Below are 20,029 nucleotides of genomic sequence, written 5' to 3'. Positions count from 1 at the left end.
ATACAATGTGGTTTCCAAATGGTTGTTCTTTTTGATGATGGTTGTGTAGGAGAGTAGGGTCTGCAATCCTATGATCACCCAGATTTTTTGCTTTTGTTTCACTGGTTTACGACTTTCTCTGGCTGTGGGCCTGCTAATCAGACCCACAGCCTGGCTGTTCTCTTTCTAAATTACGATATGTACCCTAGGTGCATTTACCAATTGGTACTGGGCCACCTTATCAGACCCCGTAACGCAGGGCATAGGTGTACCCAGGGCCGCCAGGGGCTGCAGCATGTATTATGCCACCCCTGGCTGGCCTCCTAAATTTGACACAACTGGCTGCACGACAGCTGGGGCGAAGACGTGTAACCACCCTTCGCTTTAGGTATAGTAACTCTATATCTAACCATACAATGGACACCCGAGTTCCTATCAGTCACTCCTATGGCAGGCCTTAACAATCCTGAAGGCAGAGTGCGTGGGCTCGTGTGAGCTAGGTTCAGGCCCGAGCCGAGCCCGGTTGCAGCTTGCGGGATCAAGACCCCATAGCTGTTCCATGATAACGCGTACCATATCGGTAACTCCGGTGTCGCGTTATCAAGGCATGTCGAGTAAGGTGTCATACGAATCGGGGTGCTGCCCTCTCACCAACTCTGGCGATGAGGTTAGCATCCCACCCTTCTAGAGGGACACGACATGTACGTAACTGTGAACCCCGGTTAAAGTTAACTGAAGCCTCAGCTCCACAAAATGGATGCTGCCACCACAGACACGAGTCTGACCTCCTGCTGCTGGGAGTCCTTCCAGCGAGGAGCACTTGGACAAAGGGTTTCCTGTCGAGGGCGCTGTTCGCACCGTCCCAGACAGGGTTTGTGTATTCTGGGTAGGTAGGGCTTTGGCGAGAAGGTGACTGCGGAGTGGCACCCCGGTGCTCACTACGCATCTGCCGGTTAGAACCAGTTCCAGGGGCGACAGCCCTGGCCTGGGGAAAGTCCGGCAGGGGAGAGGGGCGTAACTACCCCCCTTCCGGGTCCCGCCCTTAGGGCAGGACCTAGTCATGTACCCACCCCTTTCTTTAGGATAAAGACCGGAGCGGGACCCTTCCAAATTAGATCATCTTTGAATCAAGAACTACTTTCTACGAAAGGACACTCAAGACTCTTCTCAAGATTTCTCCCTTGTGGCTAAGGAGTAGTCACCCTGCATCAGCGGGCACCAACTAAGAACTCTGCGGTTTGCTGCAAGTCCTTCCTCAAGGATCCGACGGCCCAGCTCGACGAGAACCGGCTTCCCTGGCACCTCTGACCTCTACCCACGTCATCAGCTCAGCTGTGATCTGTGGGTGCGACGAGACCTCGAGGGACCGGCCATCATCAGAACCTGCACGCTCTTAAAAACCAGCACGACCATCGAGGTAACTCTCTGGTGAGTGCTCTGGGGTCCGAGAAGCCCCGACCCTGAGCCGCTCTAGCACCGAAGTGCAGTCTCCCAGCATCTCCACGATCTGCGTGGGGCCCTTCTGCTCGCTGCTCAGCACGTTGTCTGGTCACTCGCCGCTGGCTTGTGCCCTTCTGTGACGACATCCGAGAATCATCACTGCTGGTCTGGTTGCTCCAGACTGGCCCTTGCTTCCATCTTTGCGAGAAGCACCCCGGACCCTCCTGGTCCACTCAAGACGCCATCTTAGGCCCACCCCGTGGCCCTGAGATCTGCCAAGGCTTGTTGCCCCATCCTGGGCCCAGCGACGCCGACAGCATCATCCTTCGTGGGACAGCTCGCACCTCCACCGTGGTCGCCGACAACGCCTCCTGGTCCGTGAGACTGCAGAGCCTAGCGTCGCCCACTCACCTAGTCGAGGTGACGGCCAACCGGTGCCTTCCTGGTACCCTCTAACTACTGGCTAGTAGTACGAACTTGGTCCCCTCTGCTTTCAGGTTTCACCAATCTCCGATCCAGGCTTGGATCTCTACGAACTATTCAGCACTGGTCGCCGGCCAGCAACTCCTTTCTTCCGGCTCCTGGCTCGTCAGCGAAGACCCCGACGCCTGTAAGACTTGTGCAGCCGCAGCCCTCGTGGCTAGGTAACTCGGCATTTCGGTGCCTGCATAGCCTCCTTACTCTAGGGTCCCGCGTCCCTCGCTTCCGACTTGCCTTATCGGGTCCGCCCGAGACCTTAACCTTTCCGTGTCCCCGGACACTTGTTTTAATTGTGCACTTGAAGTATTTGCTAAAGAGATTTGGTTTGTGCTTAGTACCCTGTCCTCATAAAGAGTACAGGGCTGTTGTGATTCTTAATAAATATCCTGTTTATTTTCATAACACTTGTGTGGTGTCCTTTCACTGGGTGTTCAAGGGGTACATGTGTGGTAAACAGCTGGCTTAACACGCCCTCTCGAGTCTTTAGCCTTAGACTGCTCGTATCCACGCTACTAGGATAGCTGGTCTATAGGTTGACTTGCAACCAAACACCATAAGGGTCGTTGGAACGATACATAGCGGTCGCTAGAATAGCGAACGTTGCATATCGGGCCAACTTCTCACATTGGTGGCAGCGGTGGGATTTGAGCTTGCTGTTGTTTTGCCACACGTATCCTAAGAATATCTTGTTGAAAGATCGCACAAGTACTGTTAGTACATATAACTAAAGCTTAGAATACTCTGAGTTCTACTGAACCAGCTGTTGTAGCTCCTCAAGGCTTAGCACACCTTGGCTACAACTCTTAGCAAGGGTACAGTAGGTAAACACGTAGTGTAGGTAGGTGCATCACTTACACCACACTAGAAACAGTATGTCGGACAAAGGAGGAAACTCTGGGTCTCCCCTTGTGTCAGTTGACCCTCCACAGGTCATCCCTTCAGGATATACTGTGCTGAGCTTCAAGGAGTTAAGACGACTGTGTCACTCCAGGAAGATTCAGCAGGGGTCTAACCCCACAACGTCCTTTCTGATTGGTCTCTTGGAGACTTATGATGCCAGGAGAGCTGAGAAACTTCGTAGCTCTTCTAATCCAGAAGGAGACATGCCTCCCCTCGAGGGAACCCGAGACGATCCTGACCTCATTCACCTCGCAACCGAGAACGAGGATGTGGAGGAGGATGAGGATGAGGATCTCTCTGGGGATGAGGCAGATAAGGGACAGGTAGAAGTCGTCAGACTTAGCAGGTCCAACTTAAGCAAACATGATAGCGGTACTGGGGGACCCCTGGGGCCACTATCAGGTCAGCTTAACATTGGGAACGGACGAGCCAGATCTCTGTCAAGAGACTCTGGCAGATCCCTTCAAACCAATGGCTCTCACAACTCGTCTCAGAGAGGGATGACGTCCCCCCAGAGGAGAGTGTACGAAGCTAAGGAAAGGGCAGCTAATCTAAGGATCGAAAGGGAAGAACTTGCCCTGGCCAAAGAAAGGCTTGCCTTTGCGAGAGAGCAACAGTTAAGTGGGGTAGTCCCCACTGGTGGCAGCAATGTACCTAGTAATAGGGAAAAGAGTTTCGATACGAAACACCTTGGTAAGATAGTGCCCCCCTTTAAACAAGGGGACGACATCCACAAATGGATTACTGCTTTGGAGAGGGCCTGCACTGTGCAGGGCGTTCCCCAGAGTCAGTGGGCAGCTATCTTGTGGCTCTCCTTTGAAGGAAAAGGAAGAGACAAGCTCCTCACCACAAGGGTAGAGGATGCTAACAATTACCAAATCTTGAAAAATACACTCGTTGAAGGGTTCGGCCTAACCACTGAGCAGTACAGGGTGCTGTTCAGGGATACCCAGAAAACGCAGTCTCAAGATTGGTCTGATTTTGTCGATTGTGCCACTAAGGCTTTTGAGGGCTGGTTGCTGGGCAGTAAGGTTACTGATTATCAAGGATTGTATAATTTGATGATGAGAGAACAAATTTTAAACAATTGTCAGAACCAGTTGTTGCATCAGCATCTTGTCGACTCGGATCTGACCTCTCCCCAAGAATTGGGAAAGAAGGCAGACAGATGGGTTCGTACAAGAGTTAAACAGAACCAGGGCCAGAATCAAGGTGGTCAGAAGAAAGCAGACCAGAAGGGTAAAGATTCTAAAGGGGAACAAAGTGACCAGAAGTCTTCGACAGGTCCCCAACAACCCAAAGAGGGTGGGGGTCAGGCTCCCCAAAAGAAGAAAGAAGGCCAATCCAAAAGATGGTGCCAGTACTGTAAAAGTAAATCTCACTGGTTTAGTGAGTGCACCAAGAAAGGAGGAGGGCAGACTCCTGCCACTGCAGCCCCTAAGGCACCTGTGCCCCCTAGTACAGTCAGCAGTGGTAGTGCGCCTCCCAAGGGTTTAGTAGGGTTAACCCTGGGTTCTGAGGGGCGTGACAACTTAGTTGGCACACTCACTCAGGCTGTCCTTGTCAGTACAGGGGACGCGGACGTATCCCCTGACGTAAGCCCCAATACTTTGGGCAAATACCGACAGACGCCTTTCATAAATGGAAAGATGGCTCAGGCCTATAGGGACACTTGTGCCAGCGTCACCATGGTGACGCCTAACTTTGTGGACCCTGGACAGATCATGCCAGGTACAGAATTCCTGGTGACCAATGCAAGCAATGTCACTACCAATCACAGTATGGCAATTGTAGCTTTCTCCTGGGGAGGGGTAACTGGCCAAAAGAAGGCTGTAGTTAGTCCAGACCTCCCAGTGGATTGTTTGTTGGGCAATGATTTGGAGTCGTCACAATGGTCAGAAGTGGAGCACCGGACTCACATGGAAATGTTAGGTTTGCCAGCACATGTGTTCGCTGTGACTAGGTCACAGGTCAGAAGATGCCCCACTGAACAGGTGCTGGATCCTGGAACAACGGACCAGACACCTCCCAAGAAAAAGAGCAGTAGGGTTAAGGCTGCGCCTTCCCCCTTGCCCCAGGTCGAGGATCAAGTCTCAGAGGAGGCTGACCTACAGGAATTGCGGGAAACTGAGCCTAGGGAATTCGAACTTGATCAAGTTGAATTCTTGGGTTCAGGGGGACCCTCAAGGGAAGACCTGGGAAAGGACCAGTTAGACTGCCCTTCTCTTGAACCCCTCAGACAGCAGGCTGCTGCTGAGGCTGCTGGGAACGCCACAGGTACCCACAAGGTATACTGGGAAGATGGACTCCTGTACACTGAGTCAAGAGACCCCAAGCCTGGCATGACCAGGAGGCTGGTTGTACCCTTGTCTCAGCGTGGTTTCCTACTTACCTTGGCCCACGAGATTCCCTTAGCAGGTCACTTGGGCCAGACGAAAACATGGGACAGGCTTGTCTCACACTTTCACTGGCCACACATGAACGAAGATACCAAGGAGTTTTGCCGCTCCTGTGTCACTTGCCAAGCCAGTGGTAAGTCAGGTGGCACGACAAAGGCCCCCCTAATACCATTGCCTGTGGTGGGGGTACCCTTTGAACGGGTGGGGATCGACATCGTCGGTCCCATGGAACCACCTACAGCATCAGGGCACAAGTTTATACTGGTGGTAGTGGATCATGCCACCAGGTATCCTGAAGCTATTCCCCTTAGGACCACTACAGCACCTGTTGTGGCAAGAGCCCTAGTTGGAGTGTTCTCCAGAGTGGGCTTCCCTAAGGAGGTCGTCTCCGACAGGTGCAAACTTTATGTCGAGCTACTTAACTGCTATGTGGAAGGAATGTGGTGTTAACTACAAGTTCACTACACCCTGTCATCCACAATGCAATGGGCTTGTTGAGAGGTTCAACAGGACCCTAAAAGGGATGATTCATGGACTACCGGAAAAGCTTCGGCGTAGATGGGACGTCCTGATCCCCTGCCTCTTGTTCGCCTACAGAGAAGTCCCACAGAAGGGGGTTGGCTACAGCCCTTTTGAACTTTTGTACGGGCATCCTGTAAGGGGACCCCTGTGTTTGGTGAAGGAAGGATGGGAGAGACCTCTCAAAAAGCCTGCAGCCAACATAGTGGACTATGTGCTCGGCCTCCGCTCGCGGATGGCTGAATACATGGAAAAGGCATCTGAAAACCTTAAGGCCAGCCAAGAACTCCAAAAAGCTTGGCATGACCAAAAGGCTGTCTTGACTGTTTACCAGCCCGGACAGAAGGTGTGGGTGTTGGAGCCAGTGGCCCCAGCAGCACTCAAGGACAAATGGTCCGGGCCCTACACCATCCTGGAGAAAAAGGGAGAGGTCACCTACCTGGTCGACCTGGGAACTCCCCGGAGCCCCCACAGGGTGCTTCATGTCAACAGGCTCAAGGCATATGTCGACAGGAAGGACATGAGTTTGCTCATGGCCATGGATGAGGGACAGGAGGAGGAGAGTGACCCTCTCCCCGACCTGCTCACTCAGAATCCTGACGATGGATCGGTAGATGGTGTTGTCTTTTGTGGCAGCCTCTCCGAACATCAACAGAGCGACTGTAAACAGGTTCTTCAGTCGTTCAGACATATGTTCTCTCTAACACCCAGCCAGACCGATTGGTGTACCCATGAGGTTGACACTGGCGACAGCTTGCCCGTGAAGAGTAAAATCTACCGGCAGCCTGATCACGTTAGAGACTGCATCAAAAGTGAAGTGCAGAAAATGTTGGAGCTGGGAGTCATTGAACCCTCGGATAGCCCTTGGGCTAGTCCCGTAGTTCTAGTGCCGAAACCTCACACCCAGGGTGGTAAGAGAGAGATGAGGTTTTGCGTAGACTACAGGGGTCTCAATGCAGTCACTAAGACTGCCGCCCACCCAATACCAAGGGCAGACGAGCTTATCGATAGATTGGCTTCGGCCAACTACCTAAGTACGTTTGACCTGACAGCTGGGTATTGGCAAATCAGGTTAGCTGAGGACGCCAAGCCTAAAACCGCATTTTCAACCCCTGGTGGGCATTATCAGTTCGTGGTGATGCCCTTCGGTCTGAAAAATGCACCTGCCACCTTCCAACGGTTGGTGAATCAAGTCCTTACTGGGCTGGATGACTTCTGTGCGGCGTATCTAGACGATATCGCTGTCTTTAGCTCCACCTGGGAGGATCACCTGGTCCACCTGCGGAAGACGTTAGAGGCACTGCAAGCAGCGGGCCTCACTATCAAGGCCACCAAGTGCCAGATAGGGCAGACACAGGTTGTATACCTGGGCTACCTTGTAGGTGGAGGCCAGGTTCAGCCACTGGAGAGCAAGATACAGTCAATCAGGGACTGGGCTCCTCCAACCACCCAGACTCAGGTTCGAGCTTTCTTGGGCCTGACTGGATACTACCGGAAGTTTGTCGGGAACTATGGTTCCATCGTGACACCATTAAACGAACTGACAAGCAAGAAAATGCCAAAAAAGGTTCAGTGGACAGGGAGCTGTCAAAAAGCATTCGATGACCTAAAGCAGGCCATGTGCACGGCGCCTATCCTCAAGAGTCCGGACTACTCCAAACCATTCATTGTCCAAACAGATGCTTCTGAGTTGGGTGTGGGAGCTGTTCTTTCTCAACTGAATTTTGATGGTCAAGACCAGCCCATTGCTTTTATAAGTAGAAGGCTGACCCCTAGAGAGAAGAATTGGTCAGCTATTGAGAGGGAGGCCTTTGCTGTGGTTTGGGCTCTGAAGAAGCTGAGGCCATACTTGTTTGGCACTCACTTCAAGATTCAGACCGACCATAAGCCCCTCTTGTGGCTAAATCAGATGAAGGGTGAAAACCCCAAACTGCTTAGGTGGTCCATTTCCCTACAGGGGATGGACTTTACAGTGGAACACAGACCTGGTACTGATCATGGCAATGCCGATGGGCTCTCCAGATATTTCCACTTAGAACAAGAAGACTCACCTGGTCAAGGTTAGCTAATTGTTCCGACGTTTGGGGGGGGGTCATGTAGGAGAGTAGGGTCTGCAATCCTATGATCACCCAGATTTTTTGCTTTTGTTTCACTGGTTTATGACTTTCTCTGGCTGTGGGCCTGCTAATCAGACCCACAGCCTGGCTGTTCTCTTTCTAAATTACGATATGTACCCTAGGTGCATTTACCAATTGGTACTGGGCCACCTTATCAGACCCCGTAACGCAGGGCATAGGTGTACCCAGGGCCGCCAGGGGCTGCAGCATGTATTATGCCACCCCTGGCTGGCCTCCTAAATTTGACACAACTGGCTGCACGACAGCTGGGGCGAAGACGTGTAACCACCCTTCGCTTTAGGTATAGTAACTCTATATCTAACCATACAATGGACACCCGAGTTCCTATCAGTCAGTCCTATGGCAGGCCTTAACAATCCTGAAGGCAGAGTGCGTGGGCTCGTGTGAGCTAGGTTCAGGCCCGAGCCGAGCCCGGTTGCAGCTTGCGGGATCAAGACCCCATAGCTGTTCCATGATAACGCGTACCATATCGGTAACTCCGGTGTCGCGTTATCAAGGCATGTCGAGTAAGGTGTCATACGAATCGGGGTGCTGCCCTCTCACCAACTCTGGCGATGAGGTTAGCATCCCACCCTTCTAGAGGGACACGACATGTACGTAACTGTGAACCCCGGTTAAAGTTAACTGAAGCCTCAGCTCCACAAAATGGATGCTGCCACCACAGACACGAGTCTGACCTCCTGCTGCTGGGAGTCCTTCCAGCGAGGAGCACTTGGACAAAGTGTTTCCTGTCGAGGGCGCTGTTCGCACCGTCCCAGACAGGGTTTGTGTATTCTGGGTAGGTAGGGCTTTGGCGAGAAGGTGACTGCGGAGTGGCACCCCGGTGCTCACTACGCATCTGCCGGTTAGAACCAGTTCCAGGGGCGACAGCCCTGGCCTGGGGAAAGTCCGGCAGGGGAGAGGGGCGTAACTACCCCCCTTCCGGGTCCCGCCCTTAGGGCAGGACCTAGTCATGTACCCACCCCTTTCTTTAGGATAAAGACCGGAGCGGGGACCCTTCCAAATTAGATCATCTTTGAATCAAGAACTACTTTCTACGAAAGGACACTCAAGACTCTTCTCAAGATTTCTCCCTTGTGGCTAAGGAGTAGTCACCCTGCATCAGCGGGCACCAACTAAGAACTCTGCGGTTTGCTGCAAGTCCTTCCTCAAGGATCCGACGGCCCAGCTCGACGAGAACCGGCTTCCCTGGCACCTCTGACCTCTACCCACGTCATCAGCTCAGCTGTGATCTGTGGGTGCGACGAGACCTCGAGGGACCGGCCATCATCAGAACCTGCACGCTCTTAAAAACCAGCACGACCATCGAGGTAACTCTCTGGTGAGTGCTCTGGGGTCCGAGAAGCCCCGACCCTGAGCCGCTCTAGCACCGAAGTGCAGTCTCCCAGCATCTCCACGATCTGCGTGGGGCCCTTCTGCTCGCTGCTCAGCACGTTGTCTGGTCACTCGCCGCTGGCTTGTGCCCTTCTGTGACGACATCCGAGAATCATCACTGCTGGTCTGGTTGCTCCAGACTGGCCCTTGCTTCCATCTTTGCGAGAAGCACCCCGGACCCTCCTGGTCCACTCAAGACGCCATCTTAGGCCCACCCCGTGGCCCTGAGATCTGCCAAGGCTTGTTGCCCCATCCTGGGCCCAGCGACGCCGACAGCATCATCCTTCGTGGGACAGCTCGCACCTCCACCGTGGTCGCCGACAACGCCTCCTGGTCCGTGAGACTGCAGAGCCTAGCGTCGCCCACTCACCTAGTCGAGGTGACGGCCAACCGGTGCCTTCCTGGTACCCTCTAACTACTGGCTAGTAGTACGAACTTGGTCCCCTCTGCTTTCAGGTTTCACCAATCTCCGATCCAGGCTTGCATCTCTACGAACTATTCAGCACTGGTCGCCGGCCAGCAACTCCTTTCTTCCGGCTCCTGGCTCGTCAGCGAAGACCCCGACGCCTGTAAGACTTGTGCAGCCGCAGCCCTCGTGGCTAGGTAACTCGGCATTTCGGTGCCTGCATAGCCTCCTTACTCTAGGGTCCCGCGTCCCTCGCTTCCGACTTGCCTTATCGGGTCCGCCCGAGACCTTAACCTTTCCGTGTCCCCGGACACTTGTTTTAATTGTGCACTTGAAGTATTTGCTAAAGAGATTTGGTTTGTGCTTAGTACCCTGTCCTCATAAAGAGTACAGGGCTGTTGTGATTCTTAATAAATATCCTGTTTATTTTCATAACACTTGTGTGGTGTCCTTTCACTGGGTGTTCAAGGGGTACATGTGTGGTAAACAGCTGGCTTAACACGCCCTCTCGAGTCTTTAGCCTTAGACTGCTCGTATCCACGCTACTAGGATAGCTGGTCTATAGGTTGACTTGCAACCAAACACCATAAGGGTCGTTGGAACGATACATAGCGGTCGCTAGAATAGCGAACGTTGCATATCGGGCCAACTTCTCACAGGTTGCATCCAGGTAATTAATCTGACTATGATGAATTTCCGATGTAAATTGGATGCGAGGATCTATTGTATTTAGCTGACTGATGTTTTTAATTAGACTTTCCTTTTCACCTTTCCATAGTATGAATATATCATCGATATATATTACATACATACGTAGTCCTTGTTTCCACTGATCTTTTTGTAGGATATGTCTCTGTTCATATTGGTGCATAAAGATATTTGCATAGGCTGGAGCAGCCGGATTGCCCATGGATGTTTCCGACTTTTGGAGATACCAATGTTTATCACATTCAAAGTAACTGTCCATCAAGACAAAATTCAACAACTCCAGTAAGAAGATTTTTATTGGTTCCTCATATTCCATAGAGAGCAACGCTTCCTCCACTGCTTCTATTCCCATCAGATGTGGTATGGAAGTATACAGTGCTTGGACATCGATAGTACATAGGGTAATCTCTTCTTCTGGTATTAAATTAATTGCCTCCAGTTTTAAAAGAAAATCGGTGGTATCTTTCACAAAGGACTCCATTGTAATTACAAATGGCTGCAGGTATTTATCGATCCATTTTCCCACCGGTTCATGGACACTTCCGCATGTGGAAACTATAGGTCGACAAGGAGGCCTGACCGGATCTTTATGTATTTTTGGCGTAAGGTAGAACTTAGGAGTTTTTGGATACTCGGTGGTAAGGTATTTCTTAACTTTTTCATCAATGCATCCTCTTGACACACCTTCTCGGATGATGTTTTCTAAGACCGTTTGTATCTCTCTTGTGGGATTTGAATTCGATTCCATATAGATGTGATCATCTTGAAGATGTGTTGCGATTTGGGAATCATAATATTCTTTATCCATGATTACCAGGGCACCGCCCTTATCCGCTCTTTGACATACAATAGTGGGATTGTTTGCTATTGCTTTTAGAGTAGCGTATTCTTTTTGTGTGAGATTCCTAGTTTTGGTTTGTTTTCGATAATTAGCGTTAAGATGTACTGAGAATTTAGATGGGAACCGTCTTAGTTTAAGAACAGCTTTGATATATATGTAAGTGTGTAACGTGATGGTAATTAACCTTCGTGACACCACTGTTGTAAACGCCTGCATGCTTGTTGTAAGAACGGTTGGACATTTAACCTTCAGAGGTTGGAAGATAATAACACTGTGTGAATATAACACCGACTTATCATTTAATAGATTTGATTGTATTATATCTTAGAACATTTCTGAGTGATGTTATTGAATATATTATTGAGTTCTGATTGGTGATAGATATATTTTCATGTTGTAGATTTCCCTGATGAAGCCCGATGGGCGAAATGCATTGGAATATTTACGGATTGTTAAGTTTCACTTCATGATCGAATAATGAAGAGAACATATGACAATAAAACATTACTGCAATAGTAATTCACAGAAACATTGTCGAAATTCCAAAGTATGAATAAAATACCTTGAAAGAAAACCCAAAAGGAAAAAAGTTTCTTTTATCATTGAAACCGCTGTTGAATAAAACTTTATTGACAAACTTTAGCTGAAGATTTCAGCAGTTAATGACCAGTGCCCTGGGAGCCACTCTCGCATGACTTGCGCCGGTGCTATCTATAAGTTTTAATGTTACTCCCGAGCGGGGAGTAACCCCAAGGAGCACGGTATCCATCAGAAGCCTGGGTTTAACTAGCAGTGCATATTTTATTACCCTCATTTGTTTCTTCTGACTCAGACAAGACAGTGAAGGCGCACTTTCCGCATTTTCGATGTTCTGCTTTTGACTAACATTTATATTTGATATTGGAATTGAACCTTTGAATTGGCTTTTACTATTTTAAAAGGACTTTCTACGGTGTATTCAGCATCAGCTCTGAAGAAGTTCAAGGCCAATTAGCCATACGGCAAAACTCACGATGGCTGGCTGTTTATAAAGCATCACTGCTGTATTGATTTGATGTGCAGAAACACTCTCCTATGATGTGAATTGGTGGTTCGGATTAAAACGTACAAATTCTACAACGCCCTGGATGGGACTTTTGACTTATTTATGAACTAAGAGCTCAGAACAATTTGGATTGGATTGATTCACCCTACAATTTAGGATTATGTTTGTGGTTGTTTGTTTGCCAACCCTTGTTCTAGAGCACCATTATTTTTATTATACATTGCTCTTACTGTTTCCCTGAATATGTTGGTGAGTGCCTTCTCTTTGGCCTGGCTACCCTTTCTCCATTGACTGCCTCATTAATTTACCTCAACTTCCATTGTTTACAACCTAATGTTAGTGTGAAGACTAGAGGGGATTCTAGATTTGGTGGTCAGTTGGTCATCAGTCTAGGCAGTGAATGGCACAGAAACTTATTCCTTGTGGTGTTGTTGACCATTAAACGGTATAAACACTTCATCCTTATCCATTTGTTTCACTGAGAATTGATAACCCCAACTAAATAAAGGGTGCTACATAAACGTGTGTATTTTCACAAATCTTTATAGTGAGGATTCTGGCCTGTTGAATAGGAGTTTTGACTGGACACCACTTTTAATCCAGTTGTACAATGGAGTATATGAGGACTACTTTTACTAGGGTTAACCTTCTAACTTACCCACCATTAACAACCCCTCACAGTCCGCCATCCCGATCGGTTACCCTAAGCCTCCCCTAAAAAGAATGCCCCCTGGTGCACTTTTACCCTCGTCAATGACAGTGACATCCAATACTTGCTCACACTGCTGAGACCATCAAATCACTTCATCGACCCTTTACCTCCATACATCTTTAAAGAGATCGAAATGTCGATCCTCTTGCAATGGACTAAGATAATAAATGCCTCTCTCCTCCAAGGCATCATCCCTGATTGTCTAAAAGTTGGTCAGGTTACCCCCATCCTAAAAACACAATGGCAGACTGCACAGATTTAAACAATTTCCGTCCAATCTTCAACATTCCCACTCTGGCGAATCTTATCGAGAAATGTGTACAGATCTAATTCTGCAATCACATAGATCAGTACCAACTCCTTGACCAACACCAGTCTGGTTTCCGCCAAGATCACAGCACAGAAACAGAACTCACTCATATAGTGGATGACGTCCTATCAATTTTGGATCAGACTTATCCTCCGAATTTGACAATGTGAAACACATCCACATTCTAAAACTACTTGAAAGTAGGATGGGTATGTCTGAATCTGTTCTCCAATGGGTTAATTCATTTCTCCATAACAGTACCCATAGAATCAAGGTCAACCACTCTGTCAAAACCCTCAACGGTCACCCTGGGAGTCCCACAGGGATCTACTCTCTCCCCCATTCTTTTTAACTTATTCATGGAACCTTTAGCAGACTCCCTATCATCCTCCAACATTCCCTACCACATATATGCAGATGACACAACTGTACCTGAAAATCTCCTCTCCTGACGACCTCAATACCCTCAACATTATTCTACAGAATACTCCAAACTGGCTCAACCATCTTAAACTTAACGCCGTCAAAGCGGAATTCCTCCACCCAAACACAATCTTAATATCGACCAGTGGATGAAACATCTAACTGCTCTCAGTTGTTCTCCACACCTTGTAGACTCTGAGATCACTGAGATTTATACTAGGTAAACATCTGAACATGCAGCCCCACATCAGCAACACAACCAAAGGAGTTAATTACTAGAGGAGCATGTTAAGGGAACTAAAATCCTTCCTCCTCCAGGATGATCTGAAATCAGCGGTTCAAGCCCTAGTCATCCCGTGGAAGCACCACACTTAGAGGCCTTCCCAGATACAGACTGGCTCCTTTACGGGCCTCCCTTAATGCTGCGGCCAGATTCATCACCGGATCGAAAAGAAACAATCACATCTTCCTTGACTTGAACTCCCTAAACTGGCTCCCATACGAAGCACGAATTCATATAAAAATTGCGTGCATGACCCATAAAGTCATACATTTCAATGCCCCAAGATATCTAGCACATAAGCTAGAACTATCTGGCGGATGTAGGTTATTGTGTAGCAGCTGCTCCATCCTTCTGAAGCCACAGAGATTCCGCAAGAAGAAAATATGCAACAGAGCTTTCTCAGGCATCGTACAACAAAATCTGGAATTCTCTTCCGAAGGAAATTCGTTTGATTCGCTCTACTGCCTCCTTCAAATCAAAGTTGAAATCATTCCTAATGTCTAAATGGTTGGACTAATAGTCGTCACTAGACTATATATTGATCGAACTTACCTGTTGAACTACTACTCAATTGATCTTGTCAACCTCTGACTGAGCTCCTAACGAAATCGCGCTCCTACATTTATTACTCGCCTATGTTTATATTTCTGTATAGGCACTGTATTTTTTGTCTTTTACTAATGTATCCACCCCCTTGTAAAGTGCTGTGATACCCTCATGGGTCTTGTTTGCGCTATATAAAACTTTATAAATAAATAAACCAGCCTAACCATATTTATAAGTGTATGGTAAATCTTAAACAATGAGTGCAGCCCTTAAATCTATGTGGATGCTAGGAGTTCAAGGTGGCACAGGCAGCTGAAACATGCATCTTTGGGGTGCTGAATTACAGTTGGGTAGTTTATCTGCCCTGTTTGATTGATCCTAACAAAAATGAAATGGAATTGAATTAAAGCTTTCAAGATGGCTCAGTGAGCTAATGTGCCCTTGTCATAATGGATACGGAGTACTACAATTCAAAAATACATGAGCACATCATGGATACAAACATATATTTGAAAATTCATCAGGACCCAACAATGGAATTTTTGAAAATTCTTACAGTGATCATTGACAAAGCAATCAGCCTGGGTACCATTGGATCGAAAGAAAAAGAATACCTTATAAAACAAAATCCCGCACAACCTTATATATACATGATTCCGAAGGTACATAAACATCCGACACACCCTCCATGTAGACCCATTGTCTCTACAGTAAATTCGATACATGAACCGGTTGGAAAATACTTGGACAGACACTTGCAACCCATAGTACAATCCATGTCGACATATATCAAAGACACTACAAACTTCCTGAATATATTGGATGAACATAAGACGAAATACACCGCGGACATGTTATTGTGTACTATCGACGTCCAATCTCTATACACGTCCATACCTCATGATTTAGGAATAGAAGCCGTGGAATCTTTTCTAATGCTCACAGACATGGATCAAAATCTCATGATATTTCTCATGGAATTATTAAATTTCACCCTTTACCACAGCTATTTTAGCTGGAACAACGAGTTTTTCAGTCAATGCTCGGGTACAGCGATGGGAAATTGTGCAGCGCCTGCGTACGCAAATTTGTTCATGTACAGATTCGAACTAGACAACATACTACAGAATGAAAATTGGACGGATAATCTCATCTTGTACAAACGTTACATTGATGATATTTTCATTTTATGGAAGAGATCGGAACAGTCACTACTCCAGGCCATATCACAACGTAATCGAATTAACATCAGGATACAATTCACTCACCAGATACATGCCAAACAATTATCATTTCTGGATGTAATGATAAGCAATGATCATGGAAAACTAAAGACAAGTGTGTACACCAAAATTACCGACAGGAATAATCTACTGCACTTCCAGAGTTTTCATCAACACTCTTTGAAAAAAACATCTACCGTACTCCCAATTACTCCGTATCAAGCGAATCTCATCAACTGAAGAAACATTCCAAAAAGACATGAAATTGACCACAGAGAAATTCAGAGAGCGAGGATATCCTCAAGGCATCCTACAAGAAGCAATGGAAAAAACAAACAAAGTAGAGAGATAAACTCTACTAAAAATCAAAGACAGAAGTACCACCCAAGAAAGAATGGTATTCATTTCCAAATACTCCACCGAGAGTTATGACATCAAAAGAATTTTGTTGAAACATTGGTCGTTATTGTCACTAGAGGAAGACTTTAATGGTATTTTTTCTTTACCACCGAGGTTTGCATACCAGCATTCTAAAAATATCAAAGAGTTATTGAACCAACGACAAAGTGATCCCACAGAAACTTATAAAGGAACGTTACCTTGCCACAACTGTGGCAATTGCAATGCCATCATTAAAGGAAAAGAGATTCGACACCCCAGTCAAGGAACGACTATAAAATTAAAAGTAAACGCGACATGTGACAGTCGAAATGTTATATACATGATCAAGTGCCCATGTGGCCTAGCATATGTTGGCAAAACGGAAAGAAAAATCAAGACGAGACTAACAGTACACAAGAGTAATATACGAACTAAAAATGCTAAATCTCCTTTGGCAGCTCATTTCAACACGTATAACCACACAGTTAGTCAAGTGAGATTTTTGATTTTGGAACAACCAGCAATTTTACCGGGCAGAAACAACAGCCAACATTTGTTGAGAAGGGAGATATCCTGGATGACCCTTTTGAACACAATCCAGCCGAAGGGACTCAATGATCGAAGTGACTTAAATTGCTTTCTATGACACGTTTGATATTAACGTGAATACCATAATCTATTTTCCATGACAGATTGTACCAGATTATACACACACATTTATGAGTCTGTTTTCTAGACTTGTGCAAGGCTGTTTTCTGATGAAATGTAATTGTGTTTATCACTCATGTAAAGAAATGATCTTTTTTGGAATATTACATTTCCATTCAATAATATACACAAAAAATTTTGAATTACGTATTTTAGGGTATTTGTACACCACTTGCGTTTCACACTATTCTCACAAATTTTTTTCTGTTTTGATACCGAGATATATATTTTGGGAGTCAATTCTTGACCTCCTTTATTCCTAACCTATATAGGTATAGTTATTTTATTTTCGTTCGCGTTCACACACGATACGATTACTGTCTTTCTTCTTCCCCACATTTGACACCTAAAACGGGAGTCTACCTTCTTTATCCATGACGACCGGACGTATTTACTTCCGGCCGTTCAAGTATCACGTACACTTCCGGGTCACGCTCGGTTGAGGCTATGGCGGCGCTGGACGCTAGATCTTGGTAAGCCACGCTACTCGCGATCTACTGAGTTTAGGATACTGCTACCAAGTAGTTTAGGAGAAATCTTAAAGAACCGTTGTTATTCCTTTACTTTTGCAGAATCCTTCTGGGTTTGCGTTAATATAAACGATCCTTCTGTGACCGTCAGGATACGATTTAAGGTATGATCCCTACACATTTTAGTACATCTCATGACGACAGGTTGCGTCTATCGGGGTTGTTTACTGATATTTTTGTTATTTTAGATAAAGACACGTGACTGAATATCATACACGTTTTCATGAAACATACAAAAAGACCTATCTTGAAGGTACTCAATTCATATGCTTGGATATTTCATCCGTTTTTCTTTTTTCTTTGCACTCTTACTATGTTTTCTGTTGTTGAAAATAATGGTGACATTCTTAATGACCTATGTTTATGAACGGGTGAACGTTTGATATATTATTAACGAACTGCTTTTTACGTGGCATCAGTGGAATAGTACGTTTTACTGTTGATAAAAATTGTATATAGAATGGATAAATGATTCGCAATGGTTCATATTGACCGATATTTCCTTTGTTTGCACAGAATTTCGAGCCCCTGAAGAAGGGCCTAGAGCCCGAAATGCATTGGGCATGTATATAGAACAATGATATAAAACGTTTGGATGTGATTACAAAGAAAAGAAAATGAAAATATAATCAAAAAGAATTTTGAATAAAACTTTATTTCGTACCAAACAAATTACATCAGACTTACAATTCTTTATTGAGTGCGTTTGGGGACGTAACCCTCGTTCAGGATAATGCTACAGTCAGTGAGCTAATGCTCGCATTGACTTTAGCTGCTATAATGCAGCACGGGTGTTCAAATTCTGAAGAGGCAAACTCAGCCTTCAGTCCTTCCAAGGTCGATAGATTGAGTAACATTAAAATGAAAAATAGCAACACCTGCAATTTACTGGTCTTTCCAGGGCAAGACAGACCTTTTATTCCACCCAGCATTTCCCTTGAGGATTGAGCCCTAGGATGACCCGGACCGCTCTTGATAAATCTGTCCCTATCTCCAACTCTCCGAGATTAGTCATGCTTGGGAGGCAGAAAGAAATGCAATAGGTCTTGACTTTGATTAAGTTAAAGCCATTTGCTTTTCTAATGGTATTGTATAGCTAAGCAAATGGCTTTAACTTAATAAAAGGCGAGTCCTATTGCATTTTTAATGCTTGTTACAGGCTGCTGTACAGAATAGAAGGGCTGCCACTACAATGGTAGCTTAGTGAGACACAGTTAACTTCTAGCCCATGGATAAATGTATAGATTACTTTTTATGTATTTAACGCTTTGTGAATTGATTCCCTCCAATAGTAGTCCACTACCAAGCACTGATTGTCTGAACTTGCCGCCCGCATCATATCCCTATGTCTTGGTGCTAGCGGGTGTTCCACCCTTAAAGCAAGGAACGTCTGAAAGCTGGTTCTCCCTCCGGAATAAAGTGGTGGACTATCTAGAAAAAAACAAGCACTTTAATCCCCAGAACGCAAAACATATTCTTATGGTTCGGAGAGTAGGTTGGATCGGCCCTTCCCAAAAAAGTATTCAGGGAGACTGTATTGTTGTAAATTTTAGGACTCCAAGAATAGTTCGCTCACTCCTAGCCCACAAGGAGGAAACTCTGCTTCCTCCAACAGCAATTCTTTCTGTCCCACTCAACTTTTTCTATAGACCGACTCCTAATCTAACAATGAATGCCAATGGCTCTGTTCTATCATCGAACAGATTTGAACTTCTCTCATTAATTGAAGAGGTGGACTGACAATCAACTTTTCCCATAAGTTCTGCTCGGCCCCACATAACGAGACTAATGGATGTTGAGCAAAGGACAGTAGTCCCTGTTCCCCCTCAAGATAATCAACTACCAGCAAACCCTCTGAGCATTACCCTCCGAATTGATCAGCCCTCTATTAACCAGGCTTTAGAGATGACAACACCCGGCCACAAATTCAACCTATTAGAGTCGAATCCCCAAGAAACAACTTACCCAGACTCAGTGTTTGCTCCCCCTACTAATAGGCCTCTTCTTAAAGTGAATAGTTAATCAATTCCATCATCTCAGTCGGTAGCAGAAATTCTGGGAGGGACTGCCACAAAAAAAAAATTCTGGAACATCGCAGGCCTCCGATTCAAGAATAAGCATGAGGGATGGATAGCATTTGTGCGTTGCTATGACATCCTCTGCTTTCAGGAGACCTGGGCAGTGTTACCTATACACGTAAATGGTTACAAAACCTTCTTTTCCCCGGCTCTTACCTCATCTTCAGGGCGAGCTAAAGGCGGCCTAGTAATATATATATCCAATCTAACTCCGCCCATAGGAACATAACTTCCAGATAATTCTAATAACTATGGAAAAGTCAGCTCACATAGTGTTAGTAAACTTTTATAATAACCTGCAGGAAACAAATTTATTGGAGATACTGAAGGAAATTTGTCACCTTCTTCTAGATTACACTAACATTAATCACGCCAAAAAACCTATAATTATCTGGGCTGGCGATTTCAACTTATCACTGTGCGAGAGAAATTATAGTACCATCTGTGGCCACTTGGATCTTCACGAGAATAATATAACTCACTTCCCTCACTCCCGTAAAGGGCACTGCATGAATGAGACAATGACTTTACTTCAACTGGCCTTTGCCAATGAGTTGTTACCATCTCCCGTTGACCTAAGTCCCACCATTAACGTCAGAGGAGTGG

The sequence above is a fragment of the Lissotriton vulgaris genome, chromosome 3_1, assembly GCF_964263255.1.
Source record: "Lissotriton vulgaris chromosome 3_1, aLisVul1.2, whole genome shotgun sequence".
Classification (NCBI taxonomy): Eukaryota; Metazoa; Chordata; class Amphibia; order Caudata; family Salamandridae; genus Lissotriton; species Lissotriton vulgaris.
The sequence above is the reverse complement of the archived record's forward strand: the minus strand, read 5'-3'. Positions refer to the sequence as shown.